Here is a 17,928-nt window from a genome sequence, read left to right on the forward strand (position 1 = left end):
AAGCACTGGAGAGGCTTCACATTATTTCCAGAAATCCCACTGAGATATGAGGGGATATGTAAAGCAGTCAGAGAGGCAAATTAATGCAATGTCTTTCTGCCTTCTCTGTATTTCATCATTGATTGAAGACACAATGTGGGAAAAAAGATCTTGACATCTCTAGTTGAAATAGTGCATTTTTCAGACCACTGTTATTCATATAGCTTTGTATGTAAATATGTTCATTGTGTCAAGAAGACACAAAAACCCCAGCAGAGTCATCTCAGATTGCACTGTGTGGTACAGACTGTGAGGGAATGATGAACTAAAGTTGCTGTGTTCAACATAGAATGAGTTCTTCGCTGTTGGAACATTTTAGTTTTGGAAGTGGTAGAAGAGAGACGAGGAAAATAGGGCAGGGATAGAGTGAGATTTTGAAAAGTCTATCAGAAGGATTTCCTGTTTATCTTACAGTTCATCCGTTGGAACACTGTCCTGGGATGCGAGTTTATGTTTCCTCTCCAACTGAAGCAATTCTCCTCAGAGATGTCATCCCCTCCTAATGTTTCAGAGATGAGAGTCTTAGGCTGTGGCAGATTCCTGGGTCCTGCCTACTGGAACTGCCCCAGTGAGCAAGTGGGACCTCAGCTTTTGGCTGCTCCCCTGGGGAGCAGAACTGTCAGGTTCCATGTTGCACGTCCTACTTTGGATGGAGCGCAGTCCAAAAATTCAGATAACTGTGCTTTGTACACCTGGGGTCTGAGCCCTCTCTTGAAATTTAGAAATACATGTTCAAGCTCTCTCAAGCAGAGGAAGGAACCAAACTGAGGTTTCCAGTACCTAGGAGACATCCTCAAGTCAGTGGGGAGAAAGAAATCATGCGCAGTAATATTGTCCCATGATATTCCCTGGCTACTCTGCAGCCACGTAAGCGTTTAATGGGAGACCTGGAATGGGAACCTAGAACATTTTTTTCTGTATTTTTACCATGTGAAAGCAAGTATTGCATATCATACCTCTAGTTTAATAAAGCTTGTGGGTTTATAATTATCATGGTTACTTTTAGCTTGTGTTCATCTTGGACTGAAATGCTTCTATAGCCCCGCAAATACTTGGGAGTGGGAAATACGATTATGTATGCCTGGTTTTCTCAAAAAACGAGAACCCTTTTTTCTACCTCTTCTACTTTTGTTGCTGTAATTCTCTTGGTATTTTTAACAAGCCTTAAACACTTTTGGGGTGAGGTGGGCATGGGGAAAATATTCATTAGGCTCTATTGTCCACAGAATTTTTAAAAATGCTTCTTTCTTATTTTTAGAAGATATTTATAAGTTGCCTATATAGTATGTGAACTCATGAATAGCATCACAAGATGACTATTTGAGTGCAACATAGAATTCCTCAGCTTTATTTGCATCTTCTTTTTTTGGCACGTTTCCAACAAATGCATGATACTTAGGTATGTAATTCATGAAATGTATATCCTCACTGTATTTTTGTAGAGTCTTTTTTTTCCCTTGTCTATTATTAGCAAATAAAGAAATTTTGCTTTCTTAAGCAAGATCTACTACAGTACAATTCTAAGATAATTTCTATTGATGAAAACTCCCCATGTGATTGGTAGACTATACCAGAAACCACTCATCAATACTGTCCCTTTGTCAAATGTTTTGGATTTCAATAGAGGCGCTTTATGGAGACTGCTTCAATGGCATCTGGATTTTCATTTCTAAAAAAATTTGAATGCTAGAAGACCATATGTATAACATTAATTCTAAATGACATAGCACTTATAGAATGTAATTAAAATGTTACCTGAGAGTTTATAATTCCGTGCACTATATTTTTGTTCTTTCAGTTTTTCTTAATTGAGAAATCCATTTGGTGAGTATATTTTTAATCCCTCAACAATTTCATATTGTTGCTTTTCTAAATTTGTTCTGAATGTAAGAATAGATATAGAAACCATCCATCAGGTGGTTACTTTATATATAGCTACATTTTTAAAAAATCTTGGGGTTTTGCGGCATTGCGTTCTTTTCCCCAGTCCCACGCAGCTCCAGAGAGCCTGGAATGGCGCTGCTTCTCAGCGGGACCCGGGGCTGCCGCTTGTTCCCGGGCGCTTCTGCGTTTCACGCACCAGGGTGGGCTGGCCGCATTCTGCTGCCATGCTCGAGGGGTGAGGCAAAGAGGGAAGGAATTGTCCACTCTGTCCGTGTGGTCAGCTGGAGAACTTTTTATTGTTGCATGGAGCTGCGATGGAGAAGCGCGACTCGCTCCCCAGTGCCGTGTGGACAAAATGGCCCCGAACAAAGGAAGGCATGGGGTTTTATAGGGGGCGGGCCAAGGGAGGTGCAAGCCCCCCTCGCCCAATGGGGGCAGGCTATGAGGGAGTGACGTGGACTGGGGTAACCAACGGGGACGGCGACAGAGGCAGACACGGGGCTCCGGGGCGAATGGGGTTGTGGGGATAGGGTAACTGACACAGAACTCTCAGGAGTGGACAGGGGGGAACATGGGGGTAGGCAGGGGTACACAGAACTGGCTAACTAACATATATCAGAACCCCTAATCTGAACCAAAACCTGGGATGCAACAGGGTTTGGCAAAAAGTTTAGTCCACTTCACTCCTTATCACCCTTATTCTTATTTACATAATTACCATGAATTACATTTTCCTTCAATTTCAAATTATGATTTCCCCCTGGCCATATTGATTGGAGTTTTTTGTTTGTTTGTTTTTTTCAGTTGGTTGGTTGTAGGGTTTTCTGGAAGGTTGAACTTTGCATTCTAGAGTAGAGACGGCAGACTGTCCACCATTCCACAGAAACTGGCTCAGCATGTGTGGAAGATCTTAGGGTTCATGTCCTCATTACATGTTCTCTCTTCTGAATTCTTTTCTATTCTTCGCTGCAATCTATTTTTCATTGGCTTTTCTCTCATTAATACCACAAAAAGGTCAAACTGAACTTTTAATCTCATCCGGTTTTAGTGTTGGTTTTATGTTTGTTTTTTGATTTTCTTTGTGAGGTCAAAATTAGGCAAAAAAGAATTTATCTATCCTTGACTGAAAACCTCTTTTTAAAATCTACACTAATAGCACTGGGATGGAAAAATACGTTGGAGAGAGTTTTAATACTTAAAATGCATTATCACATAAAACAAGGACAGTGAAATGTGGACATAAACAGAAAAGCAAGAGGAGTTTCTTGTCAATAGTTTTTGGTAACTGGAAAATTGTCAGAACTCAGAAAGGCCATAAAGACTTCATTGTGTCTTTCAATCAAGTTTTAGAGCCAGATAGTTACAAGGCAAATTCATTCTCAATATACAGCCTCTGGAACGATGACCGTAGCATTCAATTAATCAGACGTGACCAAAATGTCAAGAGTCTCATAAAGAAATCTTTCACTCATCTGGGTTATTATATCAATAGATTTTTTTTTTTTGAGTCTGATAAATATAGGGCGTGGAAGGAATTGACTTATTTATAGTTTCTTCTTATTTCATAGTGATAGTGCTTGCCATCCCTCCCATACAGCTGCAGACCTCCTTAGATAGGAAAGACATAGACTGAGTAATCATAATTGCTACTAAAAATGAGAAAACACAAAAGGATTGCATTCAAAACAACATCCAAACCCAGCTCTGGTGCCCTGCACTCTCTGTGTAATATATTACCATTACTTCTTTTAAATGTAGTGTTGAAACCCATTTAAGCTCAGATGTCACTGGAAACTCATAAAAACACCAGTTTAAGCAATCCCATGCTGGTGGAGCATCACATTAGCCTGTCTCAGATGATGGCCAGCACCAACTGTTCAGGGGAAAGAGCTTAAGAAACACAACAATGATCCATTCCTCCTTCCTTTCTTCTAGTGATCAGGGCTGCAGGCATTTCCTCCTCTTGATATCACATTAGGGCCATTGTTTAGTTATCCTCGATGGACCTTTCTCCAATTGACTTGCCTAATGCCATTTTCAACCTGCTAATATTTTTCACATCCAAACTTAATTTAGAAGTGAGTCATACAGCTCAATATCTTGTTGTGTGGAAAATTGTTCCCTTTGCTTTTAACTGTTTTTAAACCTGTCACTGGATAAATTATTTTGTTTATATGGCAAGGAATAATGAACAATTGTTCCTTATTAATCTTCTCTGTCCTAGTTATGATTTTATAAACCTCCTCTCCCCACACACACAAGCCATCCTGAGCTGAAGAAAGATGGCCTGCTTTACTTGAGCAGGTGTTGAGTCATACTTGCTCCCCCTTCAGAGTACTCCTTTCAGAGGGAGCATCATCAGAGTTATACCAACACACTTGCCAGATGTGAAAAATGTGCAACAATAGAAGTACTCCAGGATGTAAAATAATAGGACTTGTGGTTTGTCTATAGATTTAATGAGTAACTGGTTTGGGAGTTTGGTTGGTTTTATCTTGAATAGAAGTGTGATTTTTTTCATTTCTTTCTAAATGAGTTCAAGCTGCTTTGCATTTGGACTAAGCAAGCTAGAAAGCTAGAACTTGCTCCAGAATAGGAAAGTTCACTCATCGAGACAATCTGAAGCAGCTATCCATTTTAAAATTTCTCCCTATCTTGTTATACATCAATTTTCATCCATCAACAAACCCTCAGTTTCAGAGATTTCTGTGTTTCTTTCACAGGAGCACTATGTGGATTAATTAATGCACACTGTTGGTTGAAAATAATTAGTGACAAAATTTAATTACCTTCAACACCAGTTAACTCTTATCCACACATGTGCAAACTATAATTTCCCATTCCTTTGGGATTCACTTCTCATATGGGCTGCACATGTTTTTTCAATTTAAATGTGTTGGAGGTTCTCCTTATTCTGAGAAATTTGTGTTGTCTGCAAACCACAGACACAAGCAAGAGTTCAAAAGGCTTCAGAAGAATACAATCTGCTCTAGCACAGTAGATACACAGGTCAATAAACATCCAAGAAGTGTACCTAAGTTGATACTAACTACTGTGTGTGCTTATTTAGACAGAGCTGAGAGATGAACTGCCTTCTAGTCTCACTCTGTTGGAGCATGAATATTGTCCACAGTTTTAACTCAGAAGAAGACAACTTTTGTCCATTCAGTCCTGCACGAATCTGTAATGAAACAATTAAATGGCAAATCCCACAGGTATTTCTAGCAATCAATATTTATGAGAAAACACTATATATTTGGAATCAAAATTGTCATTGAAACAAAACTTTTTCTTAAGCCCAATGTCTAGTATGCATTTTAAGCTAATTTGAATGGGTTTTTTACACAGCGTGATGGAGTTGACTCTTAACCAATAACAGTTAAAGACTCTACAATATAACATAGTGGAGTTCTTACTAAGTTCAAGGCATTGAGAAAACAAGAAAGATCTACATGACAGTGATCCAGGACAGCCTCAAGGGACCTGGATTTGAGTTCTGATATTGCTGATGACCTGTATTACAGGCATGCTAATTTTTCACTTCTGATTTGCTCAGCTGTAATGTATTTGCAGAAGACAATTTTTGCTACATATTTGTAGTCAAACACAATGCAGTCCTCCTTCTCTCTTGGATGTCTGCTAGTCAGGTTCGCTGCTGCATACTAGTAACACAGGGATTTCCTAAACTTTCCTGCAGAATATCCTTATGCACTTTGTAACTTCATGAAATTAGTAACAATTAGTTAGCTGAAGTCAGCAGGAAGTGTCTTTTTTAGCAGAGGAGGTGAGTCCTTATTCTTTGAGTCTTGTCATATTGTTATTTACTGAGCAGTGGTTCCCTGCACAGCTGCTCAGCCTAATGACTCACAGATTCCAAGATACAAGAGTCTTGTTCTTGCCCATGTTCATGCATGTGCCATCCTGTCAATTCCTATTGATTCATTTCCAGGCTGAGAGCAGTGTAAGTGACTGGCCCAGCAGGATAAATTACTCAGCAGAAGAGCTGGACAGTCTTCTACTAGGCTAGGGCAGCATCCAGAAGAGTCCAGATGTCACATGTGTATTGTAGCAGCAGGACAGGGGAGAAGAGAGGCTAAGCAAGGGTCATACTTCCTCTTTGTTGGCCACCATAGGGCACCAGGTTTGCTTAGTTGTCCATGAAGCCACATCTTAATAAACTATTAAATTGTCTCCAGCTATGTACTGGAGGCCTAGAAGATTCTACAACTCTAGGCTGGCCCAATTTCTTTCTGAATTCATGCAGTATGATCACTTACTTCATTTACCAGAGGCTTTAATGCAAATGCTGTGTCCCCAATATATCTTTGTTAACAATGACACAGATTAGTAAACATACTTCACTGTTGGAGAGATGACTGTCTTCCGTGGGGAGGGAGCAGTCTGTTTTGGCATTCTAGGAAACTATTTCCATTTTATCAACAGACTTTGTTTTGCATAGCTGCATAACATGAGACAAAGATGGTCAGGTTTAAGGTTACTACTGAGGATTTCAACTTTTCAACTACAGGGGAAAAGGTCTTACATTTTTTTCATCGCAATCTCTGTTGAAAATGTTTGAATTTGCCTAGAAATAATTACTGTTTCCTAACCCAGTAAGATCTTCCAAAAAATACAAATAGCTGCCTGAAGTTCTCACACCATGCAAATCTGTTTTGTTGTTTGTTTATCTTGGTAAACCAGGAGTTTTGTTACAATCGGATGCATATTTTAGCTTTTGAAATGCAGCAAGGAGCACAGGAAATTATATGTGCTGACAAATGGATTCTGAACTTTTGTTAGGAAGAAACAATTTCAGAGCCTCCACTAGGAAAACTCCACCCATCTTGTTATATGGTGTTTTAACCACTAGCTGTTTAATGACTTATGTGTTATGAAGGACATGCATGTTTTCTCTTAGAATAGATTATTATACTCAACCCTGCTTGTACACAAAATTTCATGGATTTCACTAAACAAAAATCACTTTGGTAAATATTTCAGAAAAGAAACCCCTACTGTATTTAGCTTCACTGTTGAGTTCTGTGTTCTTTCAACATGAAAAAACCTCTTCTCCCACTATGTAAGAGAAACACTGCTATTAACTGAAGCTTCAAAGCAATGATGATGATTTCCATAATATATAGCATGTGTGTCTCTCCCTGTAGCATCTTGTAATAAGGAGAGGGTCTTTCTCAAATAAGCTTAACATATGTTCTTACTATCTGTTTTCTTTGAAGTAATTTAATGACAAAGGGCAAGGCACTGCCAAGCACAGTGGAACAGAAGATTTGCTCTTGTGGGTGAGGGACAGTCAGGAAGGTCGGTGTCTCAGGGCTGGGATTTCCCATCCATGCTGCATGCACTTGGCTGGGCCACTGACCATTGTTTCAAGTGATATGCTGTGCTGGCTCCCACGCAAGGTGATTTTTTTTTCTATGTCACATTTACTGAACAAGCTCTTCTTACAATATCTGGGATAACGGCTCATTGTGACTTCTGTGAATACAGGGGAAATTCCTGGCATATTCCAGGACCCCATTTGAAGGCCCCTCAGTGACTGAAAATAGGACTGAACCTTTCTTGAAGGTACATGAACTGTGAATCTGAGAGTAAAATTTACTTTCCACTGTGGGAAAAAATAGTGCTGTCTTGGCTTTCTGCATGGTCTTTTCTTTAGGGCAATGTATATCGCACACATTTTTGTCATTATGCAGTAAAAGTATCGAGTGATAGTCTCTGATATGGAGCTGTGTTCCTCCAGGTTTTCCTTATTCTGGAGTTCCTGATTTATTACCAATCAGGGCACCCCTTCTAACATTAGACTGTGGAAAAGAAAGAAAGAGGAATGCATCAAGTGTTTTGAGACTGAGGTTTCTAGGGAAGAAGTATTAACTTCATTTAGCCAATATTCTTATATTACAGCATTGACTTTGTCTCTTTTACTTTGGTATATTCTTTTCCATACTCCAAGGAGAGAAACCTGTATGACAGAAATTAAGAAAACAATAGAATAATGGATAAACAGTCTAAAACGTTTGGCTTTAGAACATCATGGCTTATTTCATCTCCTCTCTAACCATCTGATCTCTCTTTCCCCTCACATGTCAGATGAACTCTTGGGGTCACATATGTCATCTGGTTTCGGGGTGTTAATCTCCTAGGACAAGGAGGTCAAATATATAAACTATAATACACTGATCAATATAATGGTTGGCCAGTGAAGGTTGATTAATTAATAAAAATTATTAAAACTACAATCACTCTTTTTATTGTAAGAATGACGCTTCCATGGAACATAGATGTCTCCTTATAAAAAGGTGGGGCTGCCTCTTGACTTGTTTCCTACTTCCAGATTTCCTTTTAACCGTGGCAGGAAGACTGGAATTGTGACAATGGGAAGGGGAAACAGAAGAACAGTCAGTAGCAGTAAGTTTTCTCATGTTTAGAAATAGCCTCTGTGTACAAAAACAATTGTCAGCAGCTTTCAGCAAATTCAGTGATGGGTTTTGTTTTCTCAGACCTGACCACCCCCTGTTCATCAGTCTTTTCATATCCATCAGTCATGAGTCTGAGTCTCTCAGCATCCCCATGCTGAGCTGTCATTAATCAGTTTGCACTTTGGAAACTGCTTCTGAGTCTGCTTATGGCACAGCTTAGGCAGCAGGGACCAGCTCTATTTCAGCTTATAATAAGCACAGAAAAGCTTTTCACTGTCCTGTATAAGAGGAAAGATAGAAATTTAAGTTCTCCCAGACCATTGGGAGAACCAATGGCAAACTGATGTCAGCCATTCCAGAGAAAAAAGTAACAGAGGGTCAAGTCTGATGTACACTCACTAGGAGTGGTGTGTATACTCTTATCTGCTGTCTGAAGTCAGATGCAACTTTTGAGCTATTTTTATGCCTTATACCATCAATACTATGCAAGCTTACCAGTGGAGAACAGCATAGTTCTGGTGTGAAAACACATAGCTAAGATTTGAGACCAGTGCTCAAATTCCAGCCCCATTACACCATGAAATTCCAAGTTTACAATTTTCTGTCATTAAATTTTGTCTATGGGCGGTGAAAGCTGAGCAGCAGTGAAGACTCAAACCATTGTGTTACATAGTGAACCGTGCTATGCCAGGATAAAGTCAAACAATGGAATAGTAAACACATCCAAATCCCTTCTGTGTTACAGTGTCCACCAGCGGGACTGCAACTGCACCATGGAATCCTGAATTGCAAGTCCTTTTATTTGAGGACAAGGGACACAAATCCTAAAGAATAGTATAATTTTATCACTTAGTTTATTATATTAGGCCAAAATGCTGTAGTGAGTGTCTAGATCAATTATGCTTTTTCATAACTGCCATCTTTTATGAGGTAGTGCTAAAAAATCTAGTACTTTGTTTTATCATTCACATCAGAATGACCTACACCCTTCTGAATTTGGGAGCGTAAATAAAATTGTAGGTGTCTGTTCATATTTTTTATGTTTCTTTGCAAGAATGGTTCTACTCTGCACAGTTCTGTCCTGCATGAGGAGCCACCAAGGATTATGTTGTGGTTATTACGTATGAAAATGGAAGAAAACTTCTTTCACACTCAAACGTAAAGTAGAGGTGAAAGAAAAGGTTTAGTTGCAGTAATCTTTGCTACTTCAGCTGTTTGCACTAATGGGGGTAAGGTGCTTGAGTGCAACAGCTTTTGCTTTTGAACAGAGTGCCCCATCCTGTCTCCCTTTGGTGCTGGGAACTGGGTGGAAGGTTTGCTTTGTCTGCAGGAAATCTGTCTGCTTTCACCTGTAATCAAAAGACTGATGTACCACACCCAGGCCCTTTTGACACCTGTCTTCCCTCAGAGCAGCAGACCCCAGGGAGGTGTGGATGGAGTTCCTGAGTGTCAGATGGAAGACAGGTGAGAGAGGTTATACCCAAACTAACCTGGTACCTGGTCTGTTACAAAGTTTTGGGCATGTTCTAACTTTGATTAATGAACTGTTCTGCCCCAAATATTTCTTGGATGTCTACATTACCATTTTCAATTGTGCTAACTCAAACAAAGCAGCAATCAATTAACTAGAATTACAAAACTCTAGGCTAAACAAAGCCATCATGAAGAAACTGGCTTTCAGCCCAGTATCTGCTGATGGTGGGATATGAAACAGCCTATTGATTCTGCAGCTCTCGAATTCTTGTGCAAAAGTAAAAACAATGCTATTTACCTTTTCAATAGGGAGAGAAAAAAAAATCCCATTTTATTCAGTGCCTCCACTTAGAAAAGGCAAACTACATTATGGAGCCAATTTTAAGAAGGTTGTACAGAAAGAAGTACTTCCAGCCCATTCAGAAAACTTCAGTTTAGAGTTTTACAAACTAGAAGAAATGCAAGAATACTAAATTTTAAATCAGATTTATACGTCCACCTGTCAAAAATGCTGTGCAAAATTTTTGAGGTATTTTTATCTTTCATCAAGAATGCAATTTGAGAAGACAAAACAGCTCCTTCAAGTTTTTGTGCTGGTGACTGTCAAGTTTATTGCTACTACTATGATATTTAGTGCTTTTTATCTGGCTTCAGATGACACAACCCTAAAATATATGAAGATCTCAGCTTCTAGTATTCATGCTTTGGAGGAAAAACTTGGAAACTTGAAACAAACACACGAATGGCTTAAATAAGAGGACAAGCAACAACAACTGAAAACATCACTTTCCTAAACCTCTTCTTTTTAATTAATTCTCTGCTCTGGAGGAGCAATTTTGTAGTTCTTCAATATGTGAGGGCTGCCAATACAAAAAGCATGCGGTAATTGTAAAAGCAATAACCAGTCCAGCTGCATTCCCTGTGCAGAAACTGAGAGGGACAACAAGCCATAAATAGTGGTGTCACCACCACTCTTTGCCTCAGTTAAGAAGTATTATTATTCTAAACACAAAACAAACTATTGCTTGGGCTCCAACTGAAAGTTTCAAAGCCTCATAAATCTGCCAGGTTAAAGCCAATTTTCATTGGAATTTTGGAAGGGAACTTCTTGAGAGAAATAACCAGTGCTAATTTTAATTTCCTTTTACCACTTGTTTTAACAGTCTTGTCCAAACTCAAAGTGTTCTTCAATTGGAAGAATACAATTTTTCCTCTGATTCACTTCAATCTATGTTTGCCTATAGCTCAGCACTAGTCACCTGCATCAAACACAAGCAGAACATCTACAATGAGTATACATTTTCCTTTAACCTGAAGCTGCTGAGAATAGTTTTAGGCAGAGATTGATGTGATGAGTGACTGCATGTTAATTACTGATGGGCTTTGGGTAGACTATTGCTGCCTAAGCTGTTGTCTCCAAGGTCCCAGTCAAGGCAGATACTTTTCCTTCAGTGTAAACTTTTTTAGGTTTGTTCAATAACAGTTTTGGAAACTGCTGCCAATAAGGAGAGTTGCTGGCTCCAAAACACAAAGAGGAAGGTTTTGACTATTTTTTTTTTAATAAAAAGGAAAAAAATCTTTCCATGAGAGCTCAGCAGACATCTGAGGCAATTTTCAGAAAAGTCTGCTCAAAAGGAAGGATGTGTGTGTGTTCGCTCTCTGATTGCCCTTCCAAGAATAATTTTTTTCTTCTACTTTTTCTGCTTCAGAGTATCTTCCCAGGTGGAGAGGACAACCTTCCCAGCCTTCCCAAAAGGGAGAGGGGGCAGGTCAGAAATGATGGCATTTTTTATCCCTTTTCTTAAGAAATTCCTCTTCTATCACTATCCTCCTACTATAACACTTAATTGTCCTCATGCATCGTATTCTACACAGAAAACCTGCTTGCAGCACAGTGTTTTCTAGACTCAGTATTTTACCATTATAATATATGGCATTACATGTTTGCTAATATGCAAAAGAAACAAGATGGGCAATATAAGATAAAATCGGAGGTCTCTTTCTTTCTAGGGATATTTATTCTATTTTCATGGTTATGAAATTATGTTCTCCTTCTGTGCAAAAAAATTGGCTCCAAGAATCAATGAATGCAGTGATAGGATAGACATGATTAGTCCAAGATCCCCACAAAGAACTTATAAAATGAGAAAAGTGGCAAAAGGATGGTATGTAGAGTGAGAGAGATTGATCACTATGTTTGGTATTGTGAGAAAATTCTCTTTTTCCCCCACTTGCTAATTTTTTTGCCCCAGACAGGAACAACTGATTTTAACAAACATTTGGATTAATTTTTTTTTTTTTTGTGGAAGCCTACAATAGATCCATACCATAAACTCAGCCAGTCAAAGCACTTGTCTTGAGCCTAAAGAAAGGCAGCATAAAAGTGTGGGTTTTTTTTCAATTAAATGAAAGAAGGTAGTAAAAAGGACTACTTTACATAGTTCAAGTGATTAGGGTAGAATAGAAAAATATTCTGCCTCTAACATGTATTTAAATAAAGATGTTTTTTTGCTTGTTAACTACTGCCAAAAGGGACCTCATTCTGGGAAACCTGCTGAAATTTTTTTTTTTTTTTGTATACCATGCATATCAGCTGCCTGGTAGACAAAGAAAAATTCTTTGTGACTCTCTTGTTTTTATATACAAGAGCAAAAAACAGTGTCTGCATCTATAGGTATTGTTTTCCAATGAAACAGTTTCATGTCATACCAGTCAATAAGATTCAGAAAAATAATTATACTATTGTTGGCTTTAATAACATGTTGTGATTAAAACAGATCTTCACTCTGCAGGTCAAAACCAAATATATAGGCTTGGGAGCATTTTTAAACTTTTTGCTTCTTTCTTTTTGCTTCTCTGTTTTGCCCCAGATTGACTCTGCACTTCTGGACTTCTTGCTCTACCAGGATATCTCTTAGCCTTATTAACATAGGCTCTTATTGAAGAAATTCTTCCAGGAATGGCAAAACAGATAGTTACTAACTACCAAAGCAAATTTAGGCTTCAGACACAAGTGCTTCTTGCTTATTTTATGCCTTGATATTGTGCAAGCTATAGCGGTGTCTTGTAGTTGAAAAGAAATACAAAGCTGGAGGGTGTCAGAGGTTTTTCCAGCAGTATCCTTGTCAATAAAACAGCCTGAAACTTTGTTTATAGCCTTGGCAAAGCCATCATAGGCTGAATTAATCACAGCAGCGAAGCTATCTGCTCACCAATAGGGAATCTTCATATTACAAACATTTTGCATAAACCTCATGAGGTTTAATAGGAATTACTTTACATACTAGTAAAATCTATAGATTTTTACAGACCCTAGAGCTTGTTTTTACTCCTTCCAACACTTTGCAAAACTAAGGTGACTTCCTCTGACTCCTAGGCTCTTCTCTCTTAGCTTTCTCCCAGATGCTGCTGCTAAATGTTCAGCATGCACAGATGAGTCTGGAGACTTGGCTGGAAGGCAACAGAAGTCTGCGGCTTAGAAATATTGCTGCCTTTCACTGTCTCTCATAAGTTCCCAGAGTGACTGCTTCTCTTGTTTAGCCAGTAGTGTGGATATGATCCCATCAAATAATTGAGCAAGAATGCAATTCCATGGTATAGTATGCAAATCTTTAGGAAGATTGGTATTTTCAATCTGTTTCAAATTTGTGGACCCCTGTAAAGCGAATCTAAGTCCACTGAACCAAACTTTCTTTTCTCAGTTATCTTTCCAGGTCTCCTAGTAGTAGAGCACATGTTAAAGGCCACTGATCTAGAAAAAGATACCTCCTTTCCAGCTGAAATTTAAGCTACATTTACTCAAAGGTTCAGTACACTCTCAACATCACTTAGATTGTAAATTCCCTGTTATAGAGACCTTTTCCTTCTTTGTCACAAACAGTGCATTCAGTTCATTGGTCACTGTGCTTTATGAGGATTATTGCAGTATAAGTAATAAATGGCAGTTTTATCTGAGGGTCCTCAAAAACATCACTCTGTAAGAAAGCTTCTCATCATTGGATCTGGAATATTTGGAAATGATTACTGTTACGTTCTCAGAAGCAGGATGTGTTTTTCATGATGGTTGGTAGACTAGAGGTATGAGGTAAACATCGTCCTAGCTGACTGAGTTTTTGTGGTTGCACCCTAACTTGTACAGCTTTCATGAGAGAAGCCAAGACTGAAAGGAAACATGGGAGTTTCATGGAGCACAATTATAGTTGTTTATTCAATTATTAGCCAGTCCTGAAATGACTCACAACACAGCTGCTCAGATTTACAGGCAGTTAACAGACTTAAGTGTTTGTTGGCTTTTTTGTTCAAAGTGATGTAGTGGGACACTGTCCTGGCACAGATGTACAACAAAGTTGAAAGCTTGAGGAAACAGAACAGACTTTTCTCTCTGTCTTACATCAGCTGTGAGAAAGACACTATGAAAGTGATTTTATCTGTCATATCTTGAGATAGCAGAGTGAGGTAGTAACGGTATTCAGCGAAAGTTGGGCACTATTGTCTCTGGGATGCTCTGAAAATTCTGGGATTCTCTGATCTGCTATTTCCAAACACTCCAATTTTGATGTGACTTTATTTGGTAACTCTTGCATCTGTAATAATAATACAGTGTGCTGGCTGATTGACTGGTGGAATTTTTTTCAAAACAGTGATAATTGACATTCAGTCATGTGTCAGAATAATTCGGAACTGTTTTGGTTACATTAACATTCAAATTTTATACATTTATATAGGGAATTGCTTTGTGAACAGAGATAGAATAACTAATAAGCCTAGGCCATGTCATGTTGTATAAACAAGTATTTACAAAATGCTGCAACACATTGCCTTTTCTAAATGATATTGTTTCTGATTTTAATTTGGGGTTGTTCTCCTGTACTAGACTTCTGTATTAAGTATCAGGAACTAACAACACTGACCATAACACCTTAGGATTTTTGGGTTTCCTTTTTTACTTTTCTTTTTAATTTTCTTCTGTTTTTCTTTCCTATTTCATTAGTTCATGGGGTATCTTCTGCTCTTAATCTCCTTTGTCTAAGGTTGAGGTACCATATTTTATCTTGCTTCTGTTTAAAGTATTTTGTATTTTTCTACTGCTATATACAACCATTAAAAATCGAAAACATCTATCCCTACTGTAGGTAGCAGGATGTGTAAAAACTGTAAGAGGTTCTCTGTCTTTTTGTCAATGACAGATCTTCATTTTAGGGCTTGCATCCTCCTTCTGGACAGGCACTGACCGAGCTTAATGCAAGTTCCCATTTGGAGGTTTATAACCTTCGTTGTTGCAAGTCCTGATAAAGCTTTAGACTTCCCTTTCCACTGCCCTGTCTGCACTCATGTAGATAGGTGCAGAATGAAACCACAGCGAGTTTGTTACATTTTTGTTCTGTCCTGATAGGATCTGAAATATCACCTTCCGTTGACGAGTCTCCAGTGGCTGAGAGTGAATTTTTGAGTGTTACTCAAACTTCCTGAGGGTTGTGATTAATTATGCCCACTGCCCATGGTCTGGTTGGCTTTTGCCACTCGTAGAATTTACTAAGAGAGAGGAAAATGTTTTGCTGTGGTAGTATGTTAGGTCAGCACGGGATGTGGCTTTGATGAGGATTGGGATGGCTGAACAGTGGCCAAACAGTTATCTGATAGGTGATTTGAACTGCGAGTTGCATTAGACAGCGATACGGCAAAGGAGATTACAGTCCTCTTAGCTCCTTCTTGGATCTTTGCCCCTTGGGATCCCCTCTGATGCATGCCCAGAGAACTGCCCTTGCATTCTTCCTGCTCTGGGGTCCTCACTCTCTGATGAACAGCAAACCAGAATAAATGCAAGGAAGAATCCAGGGCTATTTGTCCTTGAGAAAAATACTCCAGGGATTGGATGGTGATCTTGAAGAAGTTAGGGGCTGAATTTAGTTTATTGCCTAAGAAAAAAAAAAAAAAGCATGTTTATTACTTATTACTCAGAAGGTAGTTTAAAACAATTAGTCTAATTATTGTGGAGCATTGTGCTTTAAAAGCTACAGCTGAAAGCAGGGAACCACAAGATTTCCATGTAAGTAGTAAAAGTATTTTTTAATAACCTAGATGAGTCAGAAGAAACCAGTGGTTTCTTATATTTGAAGGAGTTTCCTTGAGGTTGGAATCCTGTAATCAGATGAGTTCATCTGCCATCTGAGCACCTGTATTAGCAGTGTTGAAAAGTAACTCTTAGTTACTGCTTAAAGCAAGTCTAATATACTCCTTGTTGTGCTCTGAAGACCTTGGACTTGATCCTGCTTTTTTGTACATGTAGACTCACCACAAAGCATGCAGCAAGAAAAAACCCTTTTAAAGACCATGATCTTGCAGCCCCTAAATAAAACACAAAAGATGAAGGCCTCCTTGTGACATCTTAATACTCTTTTTGTGAGTAATTAATTTAAGCCAAAAAGAGACAGCTGAATTTTGAGAAACAAGCACCTGTGTGCCCAGTAAGGCTGTTTGCTGTGCAAGCAACTAAACAGAGAAGAGGAAGTGGCTGGGATCCTGCTCCAGTTTTATTTTGAGCTTTTTACTGTCCTGTCCAGAGAAAATGGGGTAAGCATCTTCCATCCTGGAGGGGTTGCAATGGGTCATCCTTAACTGGTAGCTCTGTTATGAGGAGCATGAAACTAGTGGGCACTTCTAGAACAAGTCGGCTGAAGGCCAAAGTTTGAAATTAACAGCTCAATTCCAGCCTTATAACCTAAAATACTCTAAAGAAAATTTAATTGGGAAGAAGATGAACCCTTGTAAGACTGAAACATGGTTTTTGTTTGCAAGGGTGTAGATGCAAATGTTTTCAGGAATAATACAGAGGAAAAACTTTCTGGAGAAGAACAGATGGGAAATGTATACAGCTATTATTTAACACAATAAAAAAAGCATCATGGTGGAGGTTGTGCTTAAGACCCAAGACTTGTAAGGAATTTGAGACCTGAGCTGACAACATAATTGCACTAGCTTTTGAATTTACCAGAAGACTATTTCATGAAAACTGCAGCTGTTCTCCATACTTTTTTTTATGAAATACAGTTGCATTTGTGGAAGATCCAAGCAGTGCTGCTATGTGGAAAAGCAAATCATCTCAAAGATATTTATTTCTGCATGGAAATTTTCCCAGACAAAGGAGTCAAACCCTCTCCCTAGAAAGATTAAATTCAATAATTTCCTTCTGTACAATATTTTGCTCTTTTCTCATATTGACAGTCTTCATACTTGTAACTACTAAACTTTATCCTCTTACTCCCATTCTTTATACATACTATTTGTTTCCCAAGGCAAGTGGCATGCAAAGTCATTTTGTATTTAAAGTATTTCCACTTAAACTTTACAGTAAGATTGGGAGTAAGATATTTTGAACTTTGTGATTAAATGTTTTAGCAGCTGCTGCTGTAAAGACTTAAATATGCTTCCAATTTTTTTTCACACAGGTATCTCATCAACTTGGAGGTAATTGAATACCTGCAGGATACAGGCATAAAGTAGGCATGATAGCATTTTATTTGATATGAATGATTTTACTGGAACATATAATTACTGGAATGGTTGTGTACTCCTTGGCATTACAGTACATGAAAGAGTGTGTTCTAGGAAACAGGAGCACAGCTCTAAAACCCCCCTACATTTAATAATATTGCTTTGCAAAGCAAATGAGTGTACCTGTGCCTGCCAATTAAATTGTATTGTGGGTGGAATAATTAATTTGGACACAAGGCAAGGAGAACATTGCATATTATTATTATTATTTTTTTTCTTATTATTATTGCTGACTGGGGAGTGCCCAGGTTAACATTATATCTGTTTTCCCTACTTTACACCCTTGTGCATGGCATGGACGCAGCAGTTTTCTTCTACAGAACCTCCCCCTCACCAAACCAAATTCTGGGATATGTCTTTTTCTTTTAAGTGTGGTGTGTGGGGTGTCTTTACAAGTAGCATTTTTCTGTTATTGTACAGACAGGCTTTTTTTCCCCCCGGATTCTAACTCAGAACAGATAAACTTATGCTTCTCCTTAAGTGAATGCTGAAATTCATAATCAGTCAGCAAAACTGAAGTGACAGTAATTTCTGTACATTTAAA

This window comes from Anomalospiza imberbis, chromosome 3 (assembly GCF_031753505.1).
Source record: "Anomalospiza imberbis isolate Cuckoo-Finch-1a 21T00152 chromosome 3, ASM3175350v1, whole genome shotgun sequence".
Lineage (NCBI taxonomy): Eukaryota > Metazoa > Chordata > Aves > Passeriformes > Viduidae > Anomalospiza > Anomalospiza imberbis.